Below are 24883 nucleotides of genomic sequence, written 5' to 3' on the forward strand. Positions count from 1 at the left end.
CCTGGGAGTGAGAACTTCACCCTGCTGTGCATTTGAGGATGGGGTGAGAGTGAAACAAAGGAGCAGCGAGCGGGTTTTCTGTTCCAGCGTGTACCGAGGAGATGATCATAAACACAAACAGACAGGATGTGCAGCTGCATCAAAGGGTTAACTGTCTGGCTCTGAGTGCGTGTTGGGGGGTGTCAGTGAGTGCAGCTCCATAATGTCACTCAGTCTGTGAGTGTGAACATGTTTGAAGGAGGAGAGAGCGAAGGAGGGCAGAGCAGGAGAGGAGTGGAGGAGGGGAGTCTGCTAGACAGAAAAAGAGGGAGGGGGAGAGAAAGGGAGAGAGCGAGGGGGGAGGAGAGACGAGCCGAGTGTGCACAATCTTCATTCAAACTGACAGAGGCTGTGGGTGTCCTGGTTTGCACTTCGCTCTCTCTCTCCACCTCGCATCCCCCCTCCTCTCTCCCTCTCTCGCTCTCTCTCTCTTCTCTCCAGACAGTCTGCAGTTTCCAGCAGCAGGAAGAAGACACCGGAGCGCCACCGGAGAGGGAGAAAGACAGGGAAAGAGTGATAAACGGCGGAAGAAAAGGAGGAAGTGGGAAGGAGTGAGGGAGTAAAAGATGAGGAAAGATGAGAGAGAGTGTAAGGGAAAGAAAGAGGCAGAGGAATGCAGAGAAAGAGGCACAGAGACACTACTAATCCTGCAGAAGAGGATGCTGGGTAAGTGAGTTATTTGTTACATTTCTGCAGCTTGGTTGTTGTGCATGCAGCAGGCTCTGATCCTCACATTTACTTTCCATTGTCACGCCGTGGGAGAGGCGGCTGCTGGCTGGCAGACATGAATGCGATGTGACAGTGTGTCAGCGGATGTTTGCCCACACTGATGTGCATGCATGATGCAACGGCGGGGAGGAACGCCCAGGGAGGAGGCAGCCGGGGGGAGAGAGAGAGGAGCAGCATGGACGTGGATGTAGTAAAGGACGGGGAGGCTGCATGCTAAGAGAGCATATTCAGCACAATGAGCATTTTCATTCATGATTTCTCAAGTGATTGGATGTGAGAAAGAAGGATGTGCATGATTTTTAGTTTGTGCACTGGTCTGGCCTCGGGACCCACAACCTCCTAAATGACCCAAATATCTTCAAATTTCAACACTTATCTTTATTCAGTAGAAAATGTTGCAGGTTGGATGATAAATGGAACAAAACATGAGCGAACAAAGAGAAAGGATCAAATAAATACTTTGATATGCATGCACATGTTTTATTTGCAAAGCATGCAAAATTTTGCAATTTCTCAAGGAACTGCCTCATTATCATGGGGAAACTTGATCAATATGTCTAGAAAATGAGATGAGTCCAAATCTTGAGGAAATGACCTCAATTTGCTTGTTATCACTGTAAAATGGCACAGAATTAGATACATGCATGCATGTCCACTTAGGGCTTCCATACATCATATATTTCAGCAGGCACACATTCATGAACAATTAAAACCGGTCCATGACCCACTTTTGGGTCCTAACCTGCAAGTTGAGAACCAGTGTAGTGAGGAACAGGAAGGCTGCATGCTAATGGAGCAGTGAGGATTTTCATTCATGATTTCTCATGTGATCAGATGTGAAAAAGAAGGATGTGGATGATTTTATTTTTTGCATTTGCCCTTTAAGTTAGCAGCTTTTAACTGGTTGAGCCTAAGGAGCCACATCCTCCACCTTAATGGCTCAAATATCTTCAGGTTTCAAGATCTCGAACGTATTTAAATGATAATATTGCAGGTTGGATGACTGAACAAAGAAAAGACAAAAATTACATGTTTATAAAGCATGTCAGACATGTGTGCATCTATTTTTACTCCATTTCTTGAGAGTGCACGGTATATTAGATATTTCTTGAAGGAGCTACCTTATTGTCATGGGTCTTTGGCTTATCATGCCATGAGCAGAAGACTAAAAAGTCAAAACTGTGAGAAAGCGACGTCGCTTTTCTTGCTAGGATGAGACAATGTAATAAAATTAAGTAAAGCAAATATTTACATCCCACTGAAAGCAGCTCCATCACCCACTTTTAGGTCCCGTCCTACCACTTGAGAACCGGTGTAGTGAAGAACAGGAAGGCTGCAAATGAATGTATCAGTGAGGATTTTCAGTCATGATGTCTCATGTGAGAAATAAGGATGTGCATGATTTTCTTTGCAGCATTTGCCCTTTAAGCAGCCTGTGTGTGTGTGTTTGTGTGTGAAGATAAGCATGTTGCCTTTGTGTATGTGCAGTGCTGTGTGTGTTTGGTCTGTCCCAGTGGAAGTGAATGACAATTAGATTAAAGTATTGATCCAGTCTGGACCAGGTAGCTAGACCTAGACTTGGTCATACACCCGGTGGCTGGTGGGAGGGGGGATGGGTTTGGGGTGGGGGGTCATCACTATTCTTATTAACAGTGACATCCACACACAAGCAAGCCAAGCAGACATGAACACAAATACTAATGAGCATTCATAATGTTAGTGATAACTAGAAATCTTTTAAATCAGTACACCCTTTAAAAAAATCAGATCTTTAGGTTGTGTGCGCACATAAAAATCAAGTGCAAACAGACTTGAACTTGCTTTTCAAAAAGGTTTTGCATGCAGATGACATTTTGTAGTTTCCATGCCAGGCCAGTAGTTGGTGGTGTGACTTTGCGATGAAACAACACATGATGAAGTGTAACATGGCCTGACAGCATCGGGAATCATGTAATAACACTATTGCATCAGCAAGCTCCTCAGGCATGGAGAATGACTGGAACAGTAATGAGCATGTGCAACAAAGTCTGTTTTCATGTAACTATGTATATCCTGCCAGTTTGCATGACTAAGTAGACAGTGCCAGTTTGTAAATTTGGCCTGTTTTTGAATCTGCTTTCCAAACTTTACAGGCACGCTGTTGTCACTTCACATGCATGCTAAAGATCTGCAAACGTTGTGCAGACGTTGGTGCACAGCGGTACATGACAGTATCATCTGCATAAAACTGAAAGGTAGAAATTAAAACATTGAGTTGAAGGCTGACAATAAAAGACAGGAAACAGTACTGGGCCTAGGATCAGACCTTGAGGTACTCCCTTATGAATTGTTAACATGGCAAAGGTAAAACTGTCTTACTGAACAGCCGAAACGGCGCTGTCTTGCAAATGAACAGTCGACAAAAGGGACTGTTTTTGGGTGAAATCACTGTGGCGCAAACACGGCCTTAAATACTTATTTTCTGCACTGGTGTTAATTTTGACAGCTGTTTTAAATTCTACTTTTAAGATTAAATGTGTTAGTTTTAGCTAAAAGTTCTAGTGCCAACCCAGATACATTAAAGTCCAGTTCTAGTCCATAGAATGTGATCACATTTAAGATTTGGTACCAGTCATACTAGTGTGGGAAACCTGGAACCCCTCATTTCTACAGAAGAGAGCCAGAAGAGCTACAGATGAGTTGTGTTTTGGTAGATTTACCAACAGTTTAGAAATAACGTGGATTTTAAAAACCAAAAACTACATTCTATTCAAGTCTGGTGTTAGTCTCTGATGAAAGCTTAACTTTTTTCTCATCATCAAAGATCTGTTTTAGCTCATCTTTGTCTGGACTTTCAACATGGAAGCTAACATTTGTAAACACTGATCTGCAGGTATGAATATGGACTAAAACCCTAATAAGCATGTGCAAAAAGTCTGTATTAAAACTATGGACTTACAGTTTATCCAACAGTGACAATAAAGATTGGGTTTCAGAACTTTCCAGGAATGCCACTGTTGTGTAAGGCTGCGTGTCCATAGCTGGCCTTTTTTGCACCTATTGTTGCTACCTTACAAAAGTAAAGGCTGCTTTCCTTTGAAGCAAGTTTTTAAAATAGCTCTATGTGCTTCATATCTCCACATTTCAAGGAAAAATCACATAGAAGACATTCAGGCAATGTAAAGGAAACCTGTCCTGACAGCAGCTGCACACCTGAAAACCACCCTTGATAAAGGACGCAGATAGACCAGTCAGATCGGTTACTCTTCTGCTATTGTCAGAAGTCCTGTCCCTTCTCGCAGCACTTTAACCACAGTGCTGCGGGCGCTTTTCTGCCCAGAATTCAAACTAAGCGCTGCCAGAGCTAAAAAAGCTGGTTATGGACACTGAGCCTTAAACCTTCCTTTTGGCTGAGATTGTTATTGTGTAAGCACGGTCTAAATCAAACATGTGCCAAAGCAGTAACATCAGCATGAAAATGAGAAGAATTTAAAGACTAAAGGAATTCAGATCAGAGTAATAGTGGGCCCAGCATTGAGGCCTGGGGTACCCCCTTGTGAATCTATAGTATGAAAGAGAATAAACCTTCTGACTGACCAGCCTAGGTTCATCTTTAGGCATTAACATGGCACCGTCTTCTAAATGAAAGCTAACAAAAGTGAGTGTTTGTGGATGAAATCATTATGCTGATTTCTGCACACACTCACAAACACACTAGTGAACCAAGCACAGGTCACTTCAGAACACACTCATTTAATCACACACACATGAATATCTTTATAAGCTGCCTAATTGATGAGAGCATGCCTCTAATTCCTTTTAAAAATGTAAGAAATGCACTACTGCACGCGCTCAAAACCCCTGAACGCCTACTAACCTCACTCACCTCACTCTCACAGAAGCACACACATGAATATCAATGAGTGAAGTTATTGATGAAGAAAGGATCACTTCTCCAGGACTCCAGTCTAAAAAATGAACTTTATAAAGAAAAGACAACACAAAGCTGCACCAGCGAACTCGTCTCGGGTCATCCTGAAACACTCTCACTCACAGAACGGCAGAAATGGCGGTGCCTCCCTTGAACTCATTCACCGGGGGGTCACGGGTTCAAGTCCTAAGGTGGGGGAGGGGGAGAAAATCAGAGCGAGGGAGGAAGGGAGGACCACCACTCACTTATCCACCAAGCCTTTAACCACCCCCCACCCCCCATTGACCACCACCCCCTCTCAATCTGTCTCAGCCTCTGACACGCAAACACAGAAGAAGAAATGCAAACAGAATGCAGCCTCGACTCGACGCTGCACGCCGCGGTGTTGATGCAGACGTCAGTGGCATGTTTTACTCTGCATACCTCCGTTTGTCTGTGTGGCTCAGCTGTGTTAAATGTTTATTTTGGCTGCTGTTAGCTGAGCGCTGAGTTCAAACGTCTCTGTGTGTGGTCACAGTTAGGACGGATGCACTTGATGATTTTAGGATGACTGAGCCACAACTTTATCAGGGCGTGGGGCTTATTCAAGGCCTGTTGTAATGGATTATTCATCCAAATAATCTCTAAGTGTGTGATGTCAGTAAGATTTTGATCACTAATTTTCCAATGATCAAAAGTAGAGCAGCTTTTGGAGTTATGGCCACATCACATGTCTCATTAAGACATGCTACAATAGCGTGCCACAGGGATGTTGTATTTTTTTAAGCCAGCAAGTTAGGATCTGTTCTTTAAATGTCCAGGTTTGTCTTTGGGCATGTAAACATCATAGTTCTGATTTTAGAAACCGGGATAAGCCCTTATCCTGATTGGGAGACACCCGATTTTGCTCCTCTGAGAACTCGATGCTGATATATTTGGAAATTAGGATGCAGTGGAATGTTGACCTATCATCTGTGCCTTGTCAGTCTCAGTATGCATCGTTACAGCAAATCACATCACTTCCTTCCTGATGAAGCTGGTGTCTCACAGTGGTGAGGGCATGAGAGGGTGTCTGAGAGTGATGGTCTGCAGCCAGACCCCTCTAGTTTTTTCTACGAGACGTGTGCATCTCTAAGCCAAAACAGTAAGGAAAACAATCAAATCAGAGTCTTATTTACTTTGTTTTAGCAGGTATGCCAGCATCTGTAGAATATGTCACAGGGAAGATAAAGATGATATGGCAACACTTCTGGTTTGTGCTTTTCAACGTAAAAGCCCAGTCTGGCATTTCTGTGGAGAAACCCCCTTGTTTTTTGTTTTTTTTCCAGCTCAGTTGTGAATCTAGTCACTTGTAGAGAAGTTTGTTAAAACTGATGAAGACAGAGCTGAGAATGCAGGCAAACATGCAGCACACGTATGAAAGCATGCTGCAGACAAGTGCTGCAGCTGCCATGCTGCAAACTTACATCCAGTCTGACACAGAGGTTAATGCACACAACTAATTTAAATGTTTGAGTAGCTTTAGCTCAGACACATAGTGGGTAAAAAGCAGATTAGGAGATGCATCCGAGCTGATAGAACCTGCCTTTTAAAGATGTGTAAAAGCTTCAAAATGAACAGGGTGGAGATGTCCACGTGTATTTTGTCATGGAAAACAAAATAGCATTTAGCCTGTGTTTAACACAGACCTTATTCTAGTTATATTACCTGAAAATACATTAATAAATCCCACAGACTTCAGGATGGTGCAACAGGAAGTGCAGAAATTCTAATTGATTCTTAGATTTTTCAGGACTCCATCATGATGACATTAGTGATTTACACCTGTAGAGTCTGGTTGTTCTATTTTTGTGGCCTTAGCATTAAAACGGCTGATAGTGATTTTTTTTAGTTAGATAATGTGGTGTTGTCTTGAGGAGACCTTTTTTTTACAGCAGGATAAAATGACCTGGCAGAAACTTTCTTCTGAGTCATTTAGTCTGGATTCACATCAGGGACCCAGGCCTTGATCCGAGCATGACTGACCCCAAAATCCAGCCTATGAGACTTGGGCAAAGAGCACAAGTCCGCTTCAACAGATCCTCTATGGTATGATTTGAATGGACTAGAGCACTGGAGTGCAGTGTGATTATAGTTCAGTTTGAGGTTTAAGCCTGGTAGCAGGAGTTTTAACACTCCACAGGACCGATAGATGGCTGAGGACTAAAGTCACGTTTGATCATGCGTGTTTCTGTGAGATCTCTGGTGAGAAACTGTCACCACAGACAGCAGGTCTGACGCTCTGGCCGAATCGTCTGGTTTGTCTTTTCAGAGGATTAAAATGTTAAATATCAACTAAAAGCATCCTTCTGTCTGTGGTCCCATGTTTTTAGAATTGGTAAAATCATCTAAATGTTACTAACTGTAATACTAAGATCACCCCCAACCCCAATAAATTTAGATTTTCTTCCTTCTAGCCAACAAGAAGCCTTTCTTCTGATAGATTTATACATTTCTCTGATATCAGCCTTTTCCCTAACATTTCAGTCTTATTCCTGTTAGCATGCCAGCATCCATGTTGTCGTCCCGGTGTTAGAGCGGTGTATTTCTGTGTGCAGCCACTCTGGTTGGAGCTGAACACAAACAGACAGCAGAACAGTCGTGTGGGCAAATGTGTCAGATTTTATTTAAACAGCAGAGGAAGCTCCGACTATTTTTAGCCGTTTCCTCACGTGCCCTTAAGCAAGGCACCAACAACCTGTCTGCATGATCACAGCTGGGCGCTCTTACACTCTCCTGACCCTGCAAGATTTACCTCCCCGTCCTCCAATGTCTGTTTGAAACGTCCTCCTGACTCCTGCAGAAGCATCTTCATCTTTTTAGGTTAATGAGGGGTTTGACGGCGCCAACTAGAGGCAAGAATACAGCAGGAGACACTTTTACTAATGAGAGAAAAGTAAAGAAAAGAGAAATGGTAGTTTGTGTTGCAGAAATGTATTTCAGCTAGGGTGGACATTTCCACAGCGCCAAAAAGGAGGACACTTTGCAGCACTTAGTGAAGCAAGAGTAATCACAACAAATAGGACTGTATAGAGCAGCGTTACTCAACCCTCCTCAACCAAAGAGCCAAACTGTCGAAAAATACCTTTGTAAGAGCCACAAAGTGGGGAAAAGTGGCAAAACAGCTTGAAATATCAGTAAGTTAAAGGTGGCAAAAATGGTCAAAAAGGAACAAAATGGGTGAAAATGGGGAGGAAAAGGGTCAGAAAATAGCAAAAATGGGTGAGAAGTGACAAAAAATGAGTGCCATGTTTTTGCCAAAAGTGGCAAAAACATGGCAAAAATGAGTGAAAAGTGATTAAAATGGGCAAAAAGCAGTCCAGAGTGGCAGAAATGGGGAAAAGTGGTAAAAAGAAGTGGCCAAAATGGGCAAAAACTAGGAAAAAAATGTTATTTTGTGACTAAAGGTAAATTAAGGGGGTGAAAAAACTGAAAAAGGGCAAAAATGGGATAAAAGTGATAAAAAGAAGAGGCTAAAATGGGCAAAAACTAGGGAAAAAAAGGTATTTAATGACAAAAGGTAAATAGTGTGAAAAAACTGGAAAGGGCAAAAATGGGATAAAAGTGGTGAAAAAAACGGGTAAAAAGTTGCAAAAAAGTAGGAAAAAAGTTGTATTTAATGGCAAAAGGTAGCTTAAATGGGTGAAAAGTGGCAAAAAATGGTGAAAAAGGGCAAAACAGTTTTCCTTTTTTACAGGAATAATATTTAAAATTAAGACATAAAAGAGCCAAATGTGGCTCCGGGGCCGTTGACTATCACTGATATAGTGTATTCCTACAATACAGTTTTGTCCATGATACTGATCGTATCATGATAGTGGATCTGAGATGCTCTGTTCATTGAAGGACAATTTGATCCAGGACCGGCCCTGACCAAAGTCAGGCCCTAAGCAGACTCTGATATGAGGCCCCCCAACACTGTCGCCACTAACGCCCCAACATTCTCACTTAACAATACTACAATTATCTTAAAATAACTAAAATAACTAAAGGATATAGTACTACAATAATGATAAATACAAAATCTTTGCAATTTAGCCCGAGTTAGTCGCATGTAAAAGACACAGTTCTTAGTAAAATTATCATTGACTTTAATGATCATATTCCTTGTTATAATAATACGGATATTTTTAATTTCCATCCGTCTAAAAAAGTCACTGTGGGTTAATTATTTTCATCATAATAATAATTATTTTATTGGGGTCTTCTCCTCAAAATTAAACTAATATAAACCAGCTGATCTTGCCCCCTCAAACACACACCTGCACACCCCACTTCCCTCACACACCGCAGCTCATCCGTTTTGCTTTTTCTCTTCCTCTCTATGAGCTTTTGTAAGTTTCTGCTTCAGTGTAATCATCTTTTGTTAAATCACCTTAAAATATATGTTGTCTTTATTTGTTTTTACCCATGATCTGATTTTAAAACAGCTCATCTGCGCAAGGAAGTTTGACAACATCAAATTAATTCCTGATCAGAACCGGTGCAGGAACTTCACAGAGTTTTATCATAAATTCACAAACTAAACAACGGTAGAAGTTGACGATTGACAAGAGAGGTTGCAGAATAACGGTTGAATTTACGGGAAAGATGTGATAAACATTTCTGTGCAGCATCAGGAGAGAGAGGGACACTGCATGCACTTCATTCATCACAGATGGCACCGATCCTCCAAAATAGATATTCTTAGGGTTAATTTACTAATGTGTGACGGCCAGATAAAGTTTATGTTTGGTTAACGTTGTAAATACATTACCTGGATTATATTTAACATACTAACACTGGACTGGTATGCAGAGAAAGAGAGCAATGGACAATATGCTGTGTTACGTTCAGTTGCGACTCCAAAAGGAGGACAAATAAACGTCCGGCTTGAGGCTGCGCCAGATGCTGGACAAGGCATTTTAATTCTGGACTGTCTGGCTATGGCCACCCTAATTTCAGCTAGAGATGCTCTCATGCACAGATCAGACAGGTTTGATATTTATGAAACTAGATGGAGGAGGCTCTGACGTAAAATTATCACAGTGACACTAATTCACACTATCTAAACAAATAACTGGTTGTGAACACAATAATTACAGGGTTGGAGGATGGATCGGTCCTGAATTCAGGTTTAAAACGGTCCTGTGTGCTTTAGGGATGTTCCTAGGTAAATAGTTTCCTTTCTGGTTAAATGTAAATCATGATTTTAGTTACTTTGGTAACCAAAATCATGATTTCAAACCTCTTTGCAGGTTAATGTCCACATTCCTGAGCTGAATATGGTCTCTAAATACTTCGGTTGTATGTAAGTATAATCTGACACAGCCTCAAGACAAGCGGCTCTCAAATACTCAAGCCTCAGGACCCTCCATCAACTCCTCAGTGAGAAACTGCCACCAAAATTTCTTATGTTTTTGGACTAACCTGATTTATTTAATGTAAATCAAAGAGGCAGAAAACTAAAAAGAGTTTAATTGACCTTTTGGTGTGATCTCATTTCCAGGCACACAGTGAAAAGGACCTGCGACTCACCAGTTAGGAGAGAACCGCTGCTCTGGACAACTTTACCCCCATCTAACAGATCAGAATCGGGCTAAACCACGCAGCTCCTTCTAGGGATGCATGCAGTTAGTTGACTTAACGCAGTTTTACTCAACCCTGCTCAACAAAAGAGCCAAATTGTTGAAAAAAAAGATTGCAAGAGCCACAATCTAAGAAGTGAAAAGTGGCAAAAATGGCTGCAGAGGCAATAAAAATAAGTTAAAGGTGGCAAAGATGGTCAAAATGCAGCAAAAAATTGATGAAAATCAGGAGAAAATTGTCAGAAAGTAGCAAAAATGTGTGAGAAGTGACAAAAATGAGGTACAGGTGGCAAAAAATGGTCAAAAAGTGGCAAAAACATGTCAAAAACTGAGTGAAAAGTGACTAAAATGGACAAAAAGCAGTCAAGAGTGGCAGGATTGGGCAAAAAAAAGGAAACAAGTGGTATGTAAAGGAAAATGGTAGCTAAAATGGGCAAAATGTGAAAAAATGGTGAAAAAGGGCAAAAATGGGCAAAAAAGTGGCAAAAAAAAGAGGCAAAAATCTGGGAAAAGGAAACAAGTAGTATTTAATGGGAAAAGGTAGCTTAACTGGACAAAAAGTTGGAAAAAATGGTTAAAAAAGGACAAAAATGGGTAAAAAGAATCAAAAAGAGGTTGCAAAATGGCCAAAAAAATTGGGAAAAATGGGTGTTTAATGGCAAAAAACAGCTTAAATGGGTGGAAATCGGCAAAAATGGTGAAAATGGCAAAAAATTTCCCCTTTTTTGGGTTTTCTGGGGGAATAATATTTAAAATTAAGACATAAAAAAGCCACAAATAATCACAAAAGAGCCACATGTGGCTCCAGAGCCACACATTAAGTATCACTGACTTAACATTTTAGCCATTTTCAGTGGGATGCAGATTTGTGCTAGGTAAAAAAAAAACAATTGTGTCAAAAAAATCTTTAATTTTCTTTTATTTTGAAGGGCATTTCTCCATCTCTTAGTGTTTGTCTCATGTTTTGTTCCATCTCAAGCCCAAACTGATTCATTTTTCATTAGAAATGCCCTGTTATGATTGAAAACTGGAAGAAACCTGGGTCATGATTTATTGATATCGATTCATTGATCAGTGGAGGTGGATCCTGACTGTTGTCCAGTTGAGGATCACTATTCTAGAGATTTTTACAGGCGTGTATATTTACAAGAGCACTTATGATGCAGCCCCATGCAAATGTGAACACACAGGGAAACAGGAACTTTATCTGTGGCCTTCATGTTTGAGGATGTGCACAGGGGATGTGAGCTGCAGCCTTGTACATTACTGCAGTTAAAAGCAGGTACATCTCTGTGTGCTAAATATCGTCTTTAGTGAATATTGAATCCGTCTGTGAGGCGGGTCGCTGTGTGCGTGTGTGGTCATAACTGAAACGCTGCTGCAGCAGCTTGATTGTGTGATGAAGGAGGAGGAAGATGAGGGGGTTGAGAAGGCGGGGGGGGGGGAGTCAAGGGTGAGTGGAGAGAATAGGCCGGGGGGAGGGGGGGTCTGTCTGGGTGAGAGGAGTGTTGATCGATTCCAGGCTTCCAGACAGGCTGAATAGTAAAGGTCAAAGGTCAGCGGCTCTTGTTTCCTATGAAAGAGACGCTCTGTGTGTGTTGTCGTGCTCATGTGCAGACAAATATGCAGCATGCGTGTCAGCTCGACGTCGTGGTCAAACTGTGTTTTTTAAAATCTCTAGTCATGCAAACAAATGCATGTGAAGGGATCTGCGTGTGCGGACTAAAGTCTGCAGTTAGGTCGAGCTTAAATTCATTACTGTTTCAAAAACTGTTTTTATCCAACTTAAAGCTGGTTTAAGCTGCTCTGGTCATGCCTTTAAGGAACAGAGAGCCAAAAAGAGCCCTGAAAAATGTCTCATTTTGAATATTTTGACTCATACTGCAAATATATGAATTTTATTTAAGGGAACAATCATTTTAAGACCATTCTTATTTATGCCTAAGATTGCTCTTGAATGTATGAACGATGTAGATTAAACATCTTTGCTGCAAAAAAAGTATTTAAGTGAGATTTTCACGCATTTCAGGTGAAAGAGGAGCAGGAAGAAGGCCCATGGTAACTAGCTAAAGGGGATATATCAGCTATACTGCATGGGAGGTGGACATGCTCAAAATCAATTCTCTGTCAGAGTTTCCTGAGGACAGTAATCCAGTTAAATATCCTAACTGAGCTTTAACCGTAGCTCGACTTAGGCTGGCTGCACACTAGGGATGTGCATGAGCAAAACAGTTAGAGTCACATTCTTTGGTAGTTTGCACCAGAATTACTGGAAAAAATGCTGCAGCACAGCCACCTGCCAAGAGTAGTACAGAAACTGTTTATGACTGCACACTTATGGGCTCCAGTTGTACAATTTTTTTTTTTTAATTTTAATTTGCTTTATTGGCGTGAATAGATCAGTTACTACCAAAGCAGTGAAAAAAAAATTAAAATGCATTAAATATTTACACATAATATACATTTTTATATTAAATAATTCCACAAATAATCAATGTATAATGAAATAAATCTGAGAATAAAAAAAGAAAAAGAAAAAATAAATAAAATTCAGTGTGTTATCTCTAATACCTGCTTCGTGTGTCCTCTAACAAAAATTTTTAAGCACATTAAGTGTTCATTTTGGTGAATTAAAGTTAGCTAGCAGAAGTTTATTTATTCCAGAGGTAGCCCAACTATTTCTGCAGGGTCCCCTTTGGCAGATGAAAATATTTTCAGGCCCCCACCCTTTATAAACCTCTGTCACACAGATAGAATGAGACAGGTGAAACTGAGGGTCAGTTTCAGGAGTCATGGCTGTGGATTCATTCTCAGTCCTAAATTTACCTGGAAGTCGTCTCACAAAATTTGCCTTGCTTTACTCGCTGTGTAAAGCAGCACTGTTAGAATTTAACCCCCTGGCATCAGTTCAGGGCTCCCTCCCCCAGGAAACACAGCTTTGGACTAAAGGCATGGTAAAACATCTAAATTAAAAATGCCTTTCACTGGTTAGTCAAAAGAAGTAAAACATCACATTTACTACAATATTCTGGTTATTTGTTTTGGATGCAATGCTCTTTTCTTTACGGTGAACTTTGTGACCAAACTTCAGATTGACAAACTAGTTTAGGCGTGGGGTTTAGGGTGAACTTTACATCACGTGTTTGGTCCAAAAGGCCACTGCTGCCTTGTTTGAATTCAGCTTATACTGTGGCTATTTTTATTCTCATGATTTAAAAAACCTAAATGACCATATTTATCTGGAAGTTTATGTTTGCATGTTTTTTAAATCCTGCATGTTTTAAACATGCTGTAACGTTTCTATAAATGTGCCACCATGTTTGAGTGAATCACTTCCTGTTTTAAAGGGGACATATTATGCTAAAATAACTTTTTCAAGCTTTTCTAACAAAACTATGTGCCCCTGGACTGTCCACAATCCCCTCAAGTACCAGAAAAATTCCACTCCCCTTTAAGAAAATGTGTGCTAAAACAAGCCGTTCTCAGATTGTCCCCTCATGATGTCATGTGGGGAGTTAGCCCCGCCCTCAGCTTTGGTTGGCCCTCCCTGCTTAGAAAAAAGTTCCGTCCTCTCCTCTCCTCTTCTCAGCTGGCAGCTGAGAGGAAGAACAGGAGAGCAACATCTATTTCCTGAGAGGGGCGTGGTCAGGGGCAGAGTCAGACAGTTCAAAAATCTATTACTGGAGTGTTTTATCATCAACAAACTTCACAGGCGTGTTTGAGGACCTCTGAGACCAATAAAAACTTGTCTTGTTTAAATATGTCCCCTTTGAATGGCGTGTATTTGCAAGCACAGGTCACAGACAAAATTCTGCATTTGCATGAAAAATCATTGAAATCTTTTTTGTGTTTAGTCTAGTCTATAAAATAGGTGGTTTGAAGCATACAAATCAAAACGAAAAATTCATATATTTATCTTTGCATTGCAGCAAATATAAAGGACAAAATAAAATCAATGAAACGGTGTGGGGAGAAATGAATCAGATCTTTGATGCTGATGTTAAAGCCTATGTCTTTAATGAAGCCCGTAATTGTGTAAAATAAACCTTTTTTTCTGGTTATTATCCACAATAATCCTAATAACACTCATGCACTTTGTATTCCCTGTAGAAGGTTTAGCATGTGTTGATATAAGATAAAACTGATGATGCATATTTGATAAATTTCTAAATGTAGTGACCAATTTTCTCTCTTTTCTGCTCCTGTGTTTCAGCTGCAGGGATGTGAGGAGTCATGGCATCAGCAGTCAGTCCTGAAGATCTTCAAGGATAGTGTGATGTGTGAAACCGGTAATACAAAGATTTACGTGCATCTTTGCCTGCGCGTGATCACTAAAATAAATCAAGATGGCACTGGCCATGATGCCGTAGATCAAAATGAGCATTTTTAAAATGTCTTTATGATTAAATCAGGGTTGGGCACCTGGGGGCCCAGGGGTCACATTCAGCCATCTCTTTACTTAGTGCACCCCAATTTTGATTTGAAATAATGATACACTGAGAAAGCATGAAGGAAGTGTACATTAAAACAACAACAACAACAAAAAACTGTGACAAACAGGAATAAAACACAGCAATCTTCCTGATAATCTTTGATCTTTGGAACATGTTTGCAAGAAATTAGAGGATAACTGCAGCAAATTTAGAGGAAATGATAATAGAAAGGCGTTTGTCCCGTTTTAAAACTCCTATAAAGCACTGCTAAATGCATTTGGGAAAAATGCTCATGGTAAGTCCTTTGTTAATTTTAGAAAAAAAGGGGCCTTCATGCTTCCGTAACATGTTTATCCCATTAAGTTAAGGAATACTCCTTTCCTTTTGAATTTAGAAATATAAATTTGAATTTAATAAATTATGGTGAAAGCTACTTTTTTAAAATTTCTCTTTCTTGTTTTATTAGATTACAAATAGTAACAGTAATATCATTAGGACTTTTATATAATATTTGACAGTCTGGTCCTTTAACAGTTAAAAAAACCTACTGTGGCCCTCCCAGATTTGCCCATCCTCTGGTTTTATTGAGTTCAGTATTTGTTCTGAGGTCAGATTCCTCCATTTTTTTGATCAGCAGTCGTTATTAGATCTCATATCATGTAATGAATGTTAAATAAATCAGATAAAGCTTCCTACCACTGTACTGTTTGGTCAGTTTGCTGCCCTCTGATTGGTCGGTGAGAGTGCGTGCACCTGCAGAGCTGCTGTCTCCTCGTGTTTCCATCGTCCTCTGTCAGCGCTGTCATGGCTGTCCGCTCCTCTTGGCGCTGGAGGACAGGCTGTTTGTTCGCCCGCTGTCACAGCGAGTTTTTCAAATGTTCGGGAACATTCAACGCTGTCGGTGAGTTTGTGAGTCAGAGAAACCATCGAGTGTTGAGTGTACCCTTACACATGAGCTCACATCAGGCTGGAACACACATCGCTGCGGGTGGATGCTCCACAAACTGGACATGGACGGCACACAGCATCCATAGATTTAGGTTCAGTGCTCTAAGAAACACATGTACCAGTTACAGGACTGAATATTATGTTAGGAGTTTTATCTGACATGTCAAAAACATCTGCTGGAAAATCTAAGACAAGAAAAAGAACCAGCTAAGAAATATTTTACAAGCATTCAAAGTCACTCCTCTCGTGTCCAAATAGGGTCACTTCCTTTTACCAAATGAACCGCCATCACCTCAGAGCTTCTTCTCCTACATCTAGAACATTCATAATCAGTGCTGACAGCATTAGCACACTAACAAAGATGTGAATAAGCTCCTGAATTTACACATTATATTTCTAAAATTGCATCAAAATTGTGCTTTATGCCACTTTAGACTTTCCATAGTTGAGCTGCCTAAGCTTTGAAAAACTGTCAACATCCATCTGCACCCCTTGATATCAAACATTTACCTTTTTCAAACCTCACTTATTTGACTTTTACTCATATTAAGTTCTTTTCTGTGGTTAAGCAGTTGTCATTACCAAAAGTTCGTTATTTTCTTTCAAAGTAAAGCTAGTTTTTTGAATATAAACAATAAGAAAAGTAACCTGAGCTCCAAAGTAAAAGCATAACAAAGAAAAGTTTGTTCAGGAAACCGGGAGTCATTGGACGTCATTGAGTCATTTTGTACATACACTCCTATGTTATCATGTATTAAAGCCCAACCATACTCAGGCGGAACGGACTCCCTGAAAGTCTGCGCTGACTCAAAGCGGACGTCTGCGAGGCCTGTGTGCGCAAAGCTCAAATTTTACAACCATGTGGACTCCGCTCCGCGTACTGGTGTCACACAAAACACTGCTCGGCATGTATTTTTCACATTGACCAGCATTAAATGTGACACCGACCTGCATTTTGTTCCTCTGTGCAGCGTTGACGGGTGAGCGGTGACTCCCAGAGTGGAGAAGGAATGGGGCTAGGCATCCAACTAGATCATCAAAGTTTTCAGGTGTCATTTGGAAGTATTGAAAATGTTTTTCCATGTCAATACTTTGCATGTCCTTCACCAACATGGCATACTCCCCTTCCTCGTCTCTTGTGGCATTTAATGGCCGTACATACCGCCGTCTCTTAATTTTATTGCATTGCAAAGCCAGCAGGCTTCGTCAGTGTAGGACACCAAGACAGAAAAATGTAAACAACGGGCAAGGATTGTGGGAAATGTAGGATTTCACGGAAATTTCACAGGGAACTACTACGCGGCAGTGCGCTCGACTACATTATTATTAAAATAAACAGTAGATGTAACAGAAACCTGTTTGTCTGCCTGTGACTTTTTCTAAAGTCCAGTTACCTGTCTGTTAATCCATCTTTATCTACAGCCTCTCACATGAATCCCCCCACATACAGCCACCTACCTGTCCAGGTGTCCGGTTCACATTCATCGCTGTCGGTGGGTTTATGATTCTGTCAACTCGCTGATCGATGAATGACAACCGTGCCCGTGCCTGAGAACGTCTCCTGCATCCCCCGCCGTGATCCGTCACAAGTGTTTGCATGTTCACAGGTGAAGGCCGACTGTCAAACATTTTTCTTATGCATGACTGTAAAAAGAAATGTAAAAAAAAAAAGGTTTTAAGTAAAGATTCTTGAATGAAACTTAAAAATGTGGTCTTTGCCTTACTTGTGGGGTCCAAATTTTAGGAATTACTTCTTAAATAAAATGTGTTGTCCTCTAAAATATAATGGTTGATAAATCTTACCTAAAGCAAGAGAAATAAACATTTAAAGCACACAGGATTCTGTTAAAAGAAACTCTCAGTGTTTAGCCTCATGACTAAAAGACTTCTTTTAGTGTAGCTGAATGTCATTATTAGCTAAAAATACATGAGGTGAGAAACTACAAAATCAACCACTTATTTGGAAAAAGGCCCCTTCCTCACCTCTTCTACTACCCTCACCATTTCTAAGGCATATAAGCAAAAAAAGTCTTATTCAAAAAATAATTTTCCAAAGCATGGAAACACAGTTTAATGACAATAAAGTACACTAAAAACTCTAAAGATTAAACACAGATACGTTATGAATGTGCAAATATTTGCATTTTTGCATTAAAAGTTGAAGAAACACTAAAATTGTAATATTAAATATCAAAGAGAATATTCACTATTTGCTTTAAGACTTTTGATTCAAACAACAAAGCATTGCATGCTTTGAATTTCTGGTTCTATTCTTGTATTTCTTCTTTGTTCATGTGCAGCAAACAGAGAAAATTATAAATGCTCTAGAGAAAAATGAGAGCAAAACTAAGGGAAAACAGTCACGAAAAAACCCAAACGAAGAGATGTAAAGAGACAGGAGAGGAGGAGGAGGAGGGAAGGAGACGCACATTAGAAGAACATGAAGATCAGAGATGACATGCAGCAACATGACTGTGTGTTAGTGTGAGCGTGTCGCCTGGAGGCGCCGTAACAAGGTCACTCAGTGAGCCGTCTGCACCAACAGCGTGGTAAACCGCAAAAACATCAGAGAACGAAGCGAGGAGCAGACAGGTGAGGCATCACACCTGAGGAACTGGTGCTGAGGAGGAAGTCTTACTCAGTCAGTGATTATTTTGGATCAACAGAGAATCCAGGTAGTTTTACCATGAAGGCTCACCTCTGCTCCCCACACGTACGAAAACTCAACCGTCACTACCTACATACTCTTGCTCAGGAATAAGACAGCATATTAGGGCCACACTACAGAATATTAGGGTTAATATTTTGGGGCAGTTTTTTAAAGTTTAAAAAGTCAAACTGAAATGTGGAAATTTTGAGATTTTAAGGTCTAAAATCACTGACTGAGAGGAAGGAAATTATACAAGATGATTTTTTTCTTTTGCACAAGTACTGCCGGTAAGAGCCTCATGAACACTTGTAAGACTTCACCAAGCTGCCTGTGCTGTGTTCCTGGTGCACGGCGCTTTCCTCTGACCAGTGGCGAGCGACCTTGTACACTGCAAGTGTTTATGGAGCAATGCTGAACGTAGCACAGCCCTGAGCAGCCGGAAACTCGATATCAGTGGTGTAGTGGCGTGTGCAGAAGTGGAAATACTCTTAATTTTAAAGGAGGTATACTCCATGGTGGAGGCCATATAAGGCTTTAATACATATTAATATGGAGGCGAGTCAACCATTAATTCCTGTTGGAACGTCTGCGGTATCTAACAAGCCTGCTAAACTTCTCCCAGAATAATCCACCTGTGTGTTCAAACATCTGAACTTTGCAGTAAGTTCCAAGTGTTCCATGGAGCTAACAGGCTATGGGTCTAATCAGCTTCATATGAAATACAGAATGCTTCATGAGTCAGTATGACGGCTGTCAGGTTGTTTCTGAGGTTTGAAATACTCTGTATTTATACGTTAATTAGAAAAGAAACTGGTCTGTTAACATACCATCAAACATTTACATAGCCAAATGAGCTAGCTTAGCTTGTTTTGACATTCATACGTATTTTAAATGAAAGCTCTCATAAAAAATGGCATGCTCCTGGCACATTTACATGTAATATTAGTCCTATTTGGTCTCGGTAATTCTCCAAACACATTAGAATCTACTGAATGATGAAAAATGTCAAAATGATCGTCTCCCTAAGGCTACAGGTAGTTTCTATCAGTCTTCTGTTCATCTGTAAAGAAATGGGGTCAAATTTTTGATACCATGGACGAACATCTTGGTGTAGCTCATGGATAAACAGACATCTACATCTCAGAAAGTCTAAAGCAGTGATACTCAATGTGTGGCTCTTTCATGTCTTAATTTTAAATATTATTCCCCCAGAAAACCTTAAAAAGGGATTTTTTTTTGTCCTTTTTATTCATTTTTTTTTGCCACTTTTCACTCATTAAAGCTACCTTTTGCCATTAAATACTCCTTGTATCCTTTTTTTTTTTTCCATCTTTGCCTTTTTCACCTATTTAAGCTACTTTTTGCTGTTACCACTTTTTTCTTACTTTTTTTGCCTATTTTGTCACTTCTTCTTGCCACTTTTCCCTATTTTTGCCACTTTTTGCCCATTTAAGCTACCTTTTGCCATTAAATACCCCTTTTCCCCTATTTTTCTGCCCATTTTTTGCCCATTTAAGCCACCTTTTGCCATTATATACCACTTGTTTCCCATTTTTACCCTTTTTTGCCACTCTTGACTGCTTTTGCCTATTTGCATCACTTTTCACTCTTTTTTTTTGCCATGTTTTTGCCAATTTTGGGCCATTTTTTCCCACCTGCAACTCATTTCTGTCACCACTCACCCATTTTTTGCTAGTTTCTGACCCTTTTCCCCTTTTTTCTCCCTTTTTGCCCCTTTTTACCCATTTTTGCTGCTTTTTGACCATTTTTGCCACCTTTAACTTATTGTTATTGCTTCTTCAAGCTGTTTCGCCACTTTTCACCACTTATATTGTGGCTCTTGTAAATGTGTTTTTCAACAATTTGGCTCTTTTGTTGAGCAGGGTTGAGTAACACTGGTCTAAAGGAATAAAAATATAAAGTTCTTTATTTCCTATTGACCAATCAGAACTCAGCCTGCATATCGAACATCACCCCACGTGTAATCCTAAATCCTCTGCTGGACATCCATAAATCTAAAGAATATGAAAATAAGGATCTCTTCTCCTCTCATCAGGACGTTCAGGAGAAAAATCTATTGTTGGACTCCATCAGAGATACATGACACCTCGCTATTGCTCTGAGGTCAGCTTTAGGCCTGACTCACTTCCTGTCGGAGGCAGATGGACGCAGAGATCTCGACCTTTGCCCTCCTCGAGCTTTCAGATGTTTATCTGTAGGACGTCTCTCAGCGCTGACATCACAGGACAGGAAGTGACAGACAGAGAGTGAGATGGCGAGGAGCTCTGTGATGAAGATGAAGCCGTGAGGAGCCGAGAGAAATCCTGCAGGGAATGTCGGAACGTGTCCGAGCTCTCAGAGATGAGATGAAGTTTAAGGACGTCTGTTCAGGTGTCAGAGTGAAAGAGACAGACGGCAGGAGGGTTACACATGGACCGCGACACGTCTGTTAGTTTTAGGTTCATTTTTAACATGGATGTAAAATTAAGAATGATTACAAAAACCATTAACTTCTCATCAGCATTTTTTAACTCTCCTGGATGTGTTGGACATGTAGCCTGTTCAGGTGTGAGAGAAGACAGATCCAAATTCTGCTCTTACATGGATGTCAACAAATGCTTGCTTTCTTCCTTTTTATACAGAAAACTCACATTATTTTATTTATATCCTTTTATTTAAATGCCACAAGAAACGAGAGGACAGAGGTGGCTGCATAGAGGAACTCTTGCCCTTGCGTACGTGACTGAAAACTGGAGTCCACCATTTCTGGACACGTCACGGCTCCTGAACCAGAAGATTTTAGAAAAAAAAATTAATCATAACGTGCCACAAAAATAAAAATACATTTATTTGTATTGCACGTTTTAAAACCATGGGTTTACACAGTGGGTTGACACGTGCATAAGCAAACAGAAGAGCACAGACAAAGAACAACATCAACAGAACACCACAGAAGAAGAACCCAGACATAAACACAGACCAACATATTTAACCTGAACATTAAAACCCAGGAACCTGAACCACATAAGCTGAGACCAAGAGGACCAAAGATTTATGTTAGCGTTTTAAAGAGAAACAATGACAAATTTAAACAATAAAAATCAGTAAAAATACTATGAGGAATAATACCAGACACATTTTAAACACGTACGATTTTTAATAAACAGGAAGAAAGAACTAGAAACATGGAGCACCAGAAACAAAAAGGAAGGAATTCAATAAAAGAAATAAAAGCATTAGAAGAGAGACAGAGAAAAGGCAAGAGCATAAATAAACTTTAACCAGAGAAATGAAATAAGGAGATAAAAACTTTTGGTATAACTACCATCAGAGGAGGTTGGGTTTTTTTGGTCCTTTCCTGTGAGCATGACTACATTTGGAGCTACCGTTACTTACAGCAGTGGTTCTCCACATGGGGATTGCAAGACAATAAGAAGGGGTCGCCAGATGCCTCCCAAAAAATAAAAATATTCTTAAAGGTCCCATTTGCAAAATACACTTTATTCCAGGCTTTTCTAACAAAAGTATGTACCTCTTGCCTGTTCACAACCCCCCCCAAAAATCAATGTGTGCTGAAACAAGTAGTTCTCAGATTTACCCCTCATGATGTCATGTGGGGAGTTAGCCCCGCCCCCAGGTTCGGTTTGCCCTCTCTGCTTGGAAGAGAGTTCCGACCTCCTCTCCTGATCCCACATCCATTAAGCCACATCCATTTTCTCAGAGGGGCGGAGTCAGACAGCTCATTAACAATTAAAGCCACAGACACAGAAACAGCTCGTTCTGAGCAGGGCTGAAACAGGAGGGGTTTTTGGGACCTCTGAGACCATATAAACTTGTCTTAGAAGGGTAAAATTTGTGACCGCTAAATAATTTCAAACGGCATATTCTACCAATGTTTATAAAATATGTGCATAAAATTAGTTGGGTGTAAAATAAATACATGGTCATTTGGTGAGACTTATGCTGAAATCAAAGTTAAATAATCCGTAAAATGTTTGTCTGCACACGACTGTTCTAGAACGTGCACATCTGTGTTCTTCTACGCTTCAACCACCTTCAGGTACCATAGGGTGCTCCATCTCTGCCTCTTTATTTTAGGAGTTGTAATGTTTGAGAACCGCTGACTTACAGCCGTCAGTGAAAAGCAGCACTGAGGAGAAACTACGAACATCAATGAAAGAAAACATACTAAGCCGTGATTACTCTGCATGAACAGTTTATTGTTTCTGAGACAACAGGAAGTGAGTACATAAGTGCAGATTGCTAAAAAAAAAATGTAGTTCCATCTCCAACGAAGACTTAAGAGTAAATAACAAAAACCTTTGGACAAGTGAAAAGAGTGAGAGAAGTCATCAAAACACAAAAAGACTGCCACACACAGTCGTCTGCACACAGAACTCAAAGATTCACTGCTTTACTTCATGTTAGTACTAAAACTGTCCTGAGTGCGTTTACATGCACACTAATGAACCAATCCTCTGATGTTACCTCTTTACTCTAGCAGTCACTGTAAGAGCATAATCCAATATTCTTTCTTCAGATCAGATTATGGAAAGTCAGATTAATACACCTCACTTTTTACCCAGTAATCTGAACATTTAAGTGCATGTAAACAGTTTAATCTGGTTAATCTGATAAGGATTGGATTTTGTAGTAATTTCAGAACTCGCACAACCTTATGAATGAGTAATCGAGTACTTGATAATGAAATTCAATGTAAAAAAATAATAATAATAATCATAGACCTGCAGGTGGCTCACTGTTTTCTGTGATTTTTAACATCATGTATTTGTAGAAATAAATCTGGATATTGACAGTCACGTAAACAAGATTTTAACTGAAAACAGATTTTTAAAGTGCATGTAAATGCATCAAATCACATGATTATTATTACCAGATTATTCGCAGTTATTGGTTTATGAGCATCCATGTAAACAGGCTCACTGACTGCAGATAAATCTACATGCACCCCCCACCGCCACTTTCTCTTACTTCCTTTTGTGCAGAAATCAACAGTGCAGTACATTCAAAAGTGCAATATGTTTCCTACTTTGCAGTAGTTATTTTCTACCTGTATAATATATATAACTCTACCCAGGACACATATACGTGTAAATATCTATTTATTTTCTTTTTGACACTAATGAAAACACTAACTGAAAACAGGAGAGGAGCATTTTACGTCCAAAATATATGTATGAAAAACACCACAAACAAGTCATTAGGTGTGACTGTTGTTTTAACACTTTTTTTCACAATATAAAAATGTAAAAATGGATAAATTAGGTCACGTTTTGAGAAGTTTTGGTTGGTAAAATATTACAAAAAATGTATAAAGTGTTTTATTCTCTTGAGATTAAATTATCTTTTGTTATTGAAATAAATACAAAAATTATTCAAATTTTCTTATGTCATCCAAATGGACATTTTGATCTCTGCCAGGACTTTTCTATACAAAAAACTGCACCAAACAGTCATTTAAGGTTAGTTTTTCATCAAAGTACTCATATTTTTCTCTGATAAATAAGAGTTTGAAAAGGGGGAGAACAGTGGATGTAAGGGGCCCCGTTCCTATGTTTGCCTTGGGCCCCAAAATGTTTATATGCACCACTGTATATGATGGTTTATTAGGGCCCTTTATAATACATAAAATGATGAGGATCTCTTTATTTAGGAGAAAAATCGTGCATTTCCCAGAGCTCAAAGTGAGAATTTTTAAATTTTAAAGTCAAAAATCAATGATTGTGTGAAAGAAAATCACACATGGTGGAGCCGTTTGCTGTTGCGTGCACAAGTTCTTCAGATTAGAGTCTGATCAAATGATCAACTTTACTGGGACTGATCAATAAGAATTTTAACATTTCAGACTTTTTAAACCATAACAATATCAGGAGGTTTCTCTAAAAATGTGACTACTTCCTGAAACTAATGGATCCTCTTTATTCTTTGGAGCAGCAGTGATAACATTTACCTGCACTGAAACCTACTCAGCAATAAGATTATCTCCCTGCGTTTGTCCGTATTCGGCTAAATCAGACAAACACATGTAGTGATGCTGCGGTCAGCTGCTCCTGAACTTTACCAGTTATCTGGCACCTTTGGCTGAGATGTGGCACAACAGGCTGTATAAGGACCGGATCATAACCCCAGATGTTTTACCATGAATAAAACTGGAGGGAATTTATCTGAGACTTGTGTATTTGAATCACTGGGCCCAGGTTATAGCACTGACTACTGGGCCACGTTTGGTAGCTAACTTGTAGATGAAGCATGGAGAAACATATGAGGGCCAAATCATAACCAGTTAGAGAACAGGGACACTTCAGTCCATGTGAACTCCCAGCATACCTCTGTCTCATCTTTTAAGCCACATTGTTCCAGACGTGTTTGTACATTTTAAAATAAATCATTTCTAATTGTTTCACAATACTAATAATGACAATAGTTTTGATTCTACTCTGCTCTATCACTGCTGTAAGAATGAACGGTGAAAGAAGCCACACTACAATGGGCGAAGACCACCCTCTAGTGTGTGATTTGTGGTACTACACCCAAAGATCCAGAAGTCTGAATTCCAGCAGATGTCATT

Source organism: Cheilinus undulatus, linkage group 21 (genome assembly GCF_018320785.1).
Source record: "Cheilinus undulatus linkage group 21, ASM1832078v1, whole genome shotgun sequence".
In the NCBI taxonomy this organism is placed as follows: domain Eukaryota; kingdom Metazoa; phylum Chordata; class Actinopteri; order Labriformes; family Labridae; genus Cheilinus; species Cheilinus undulatus.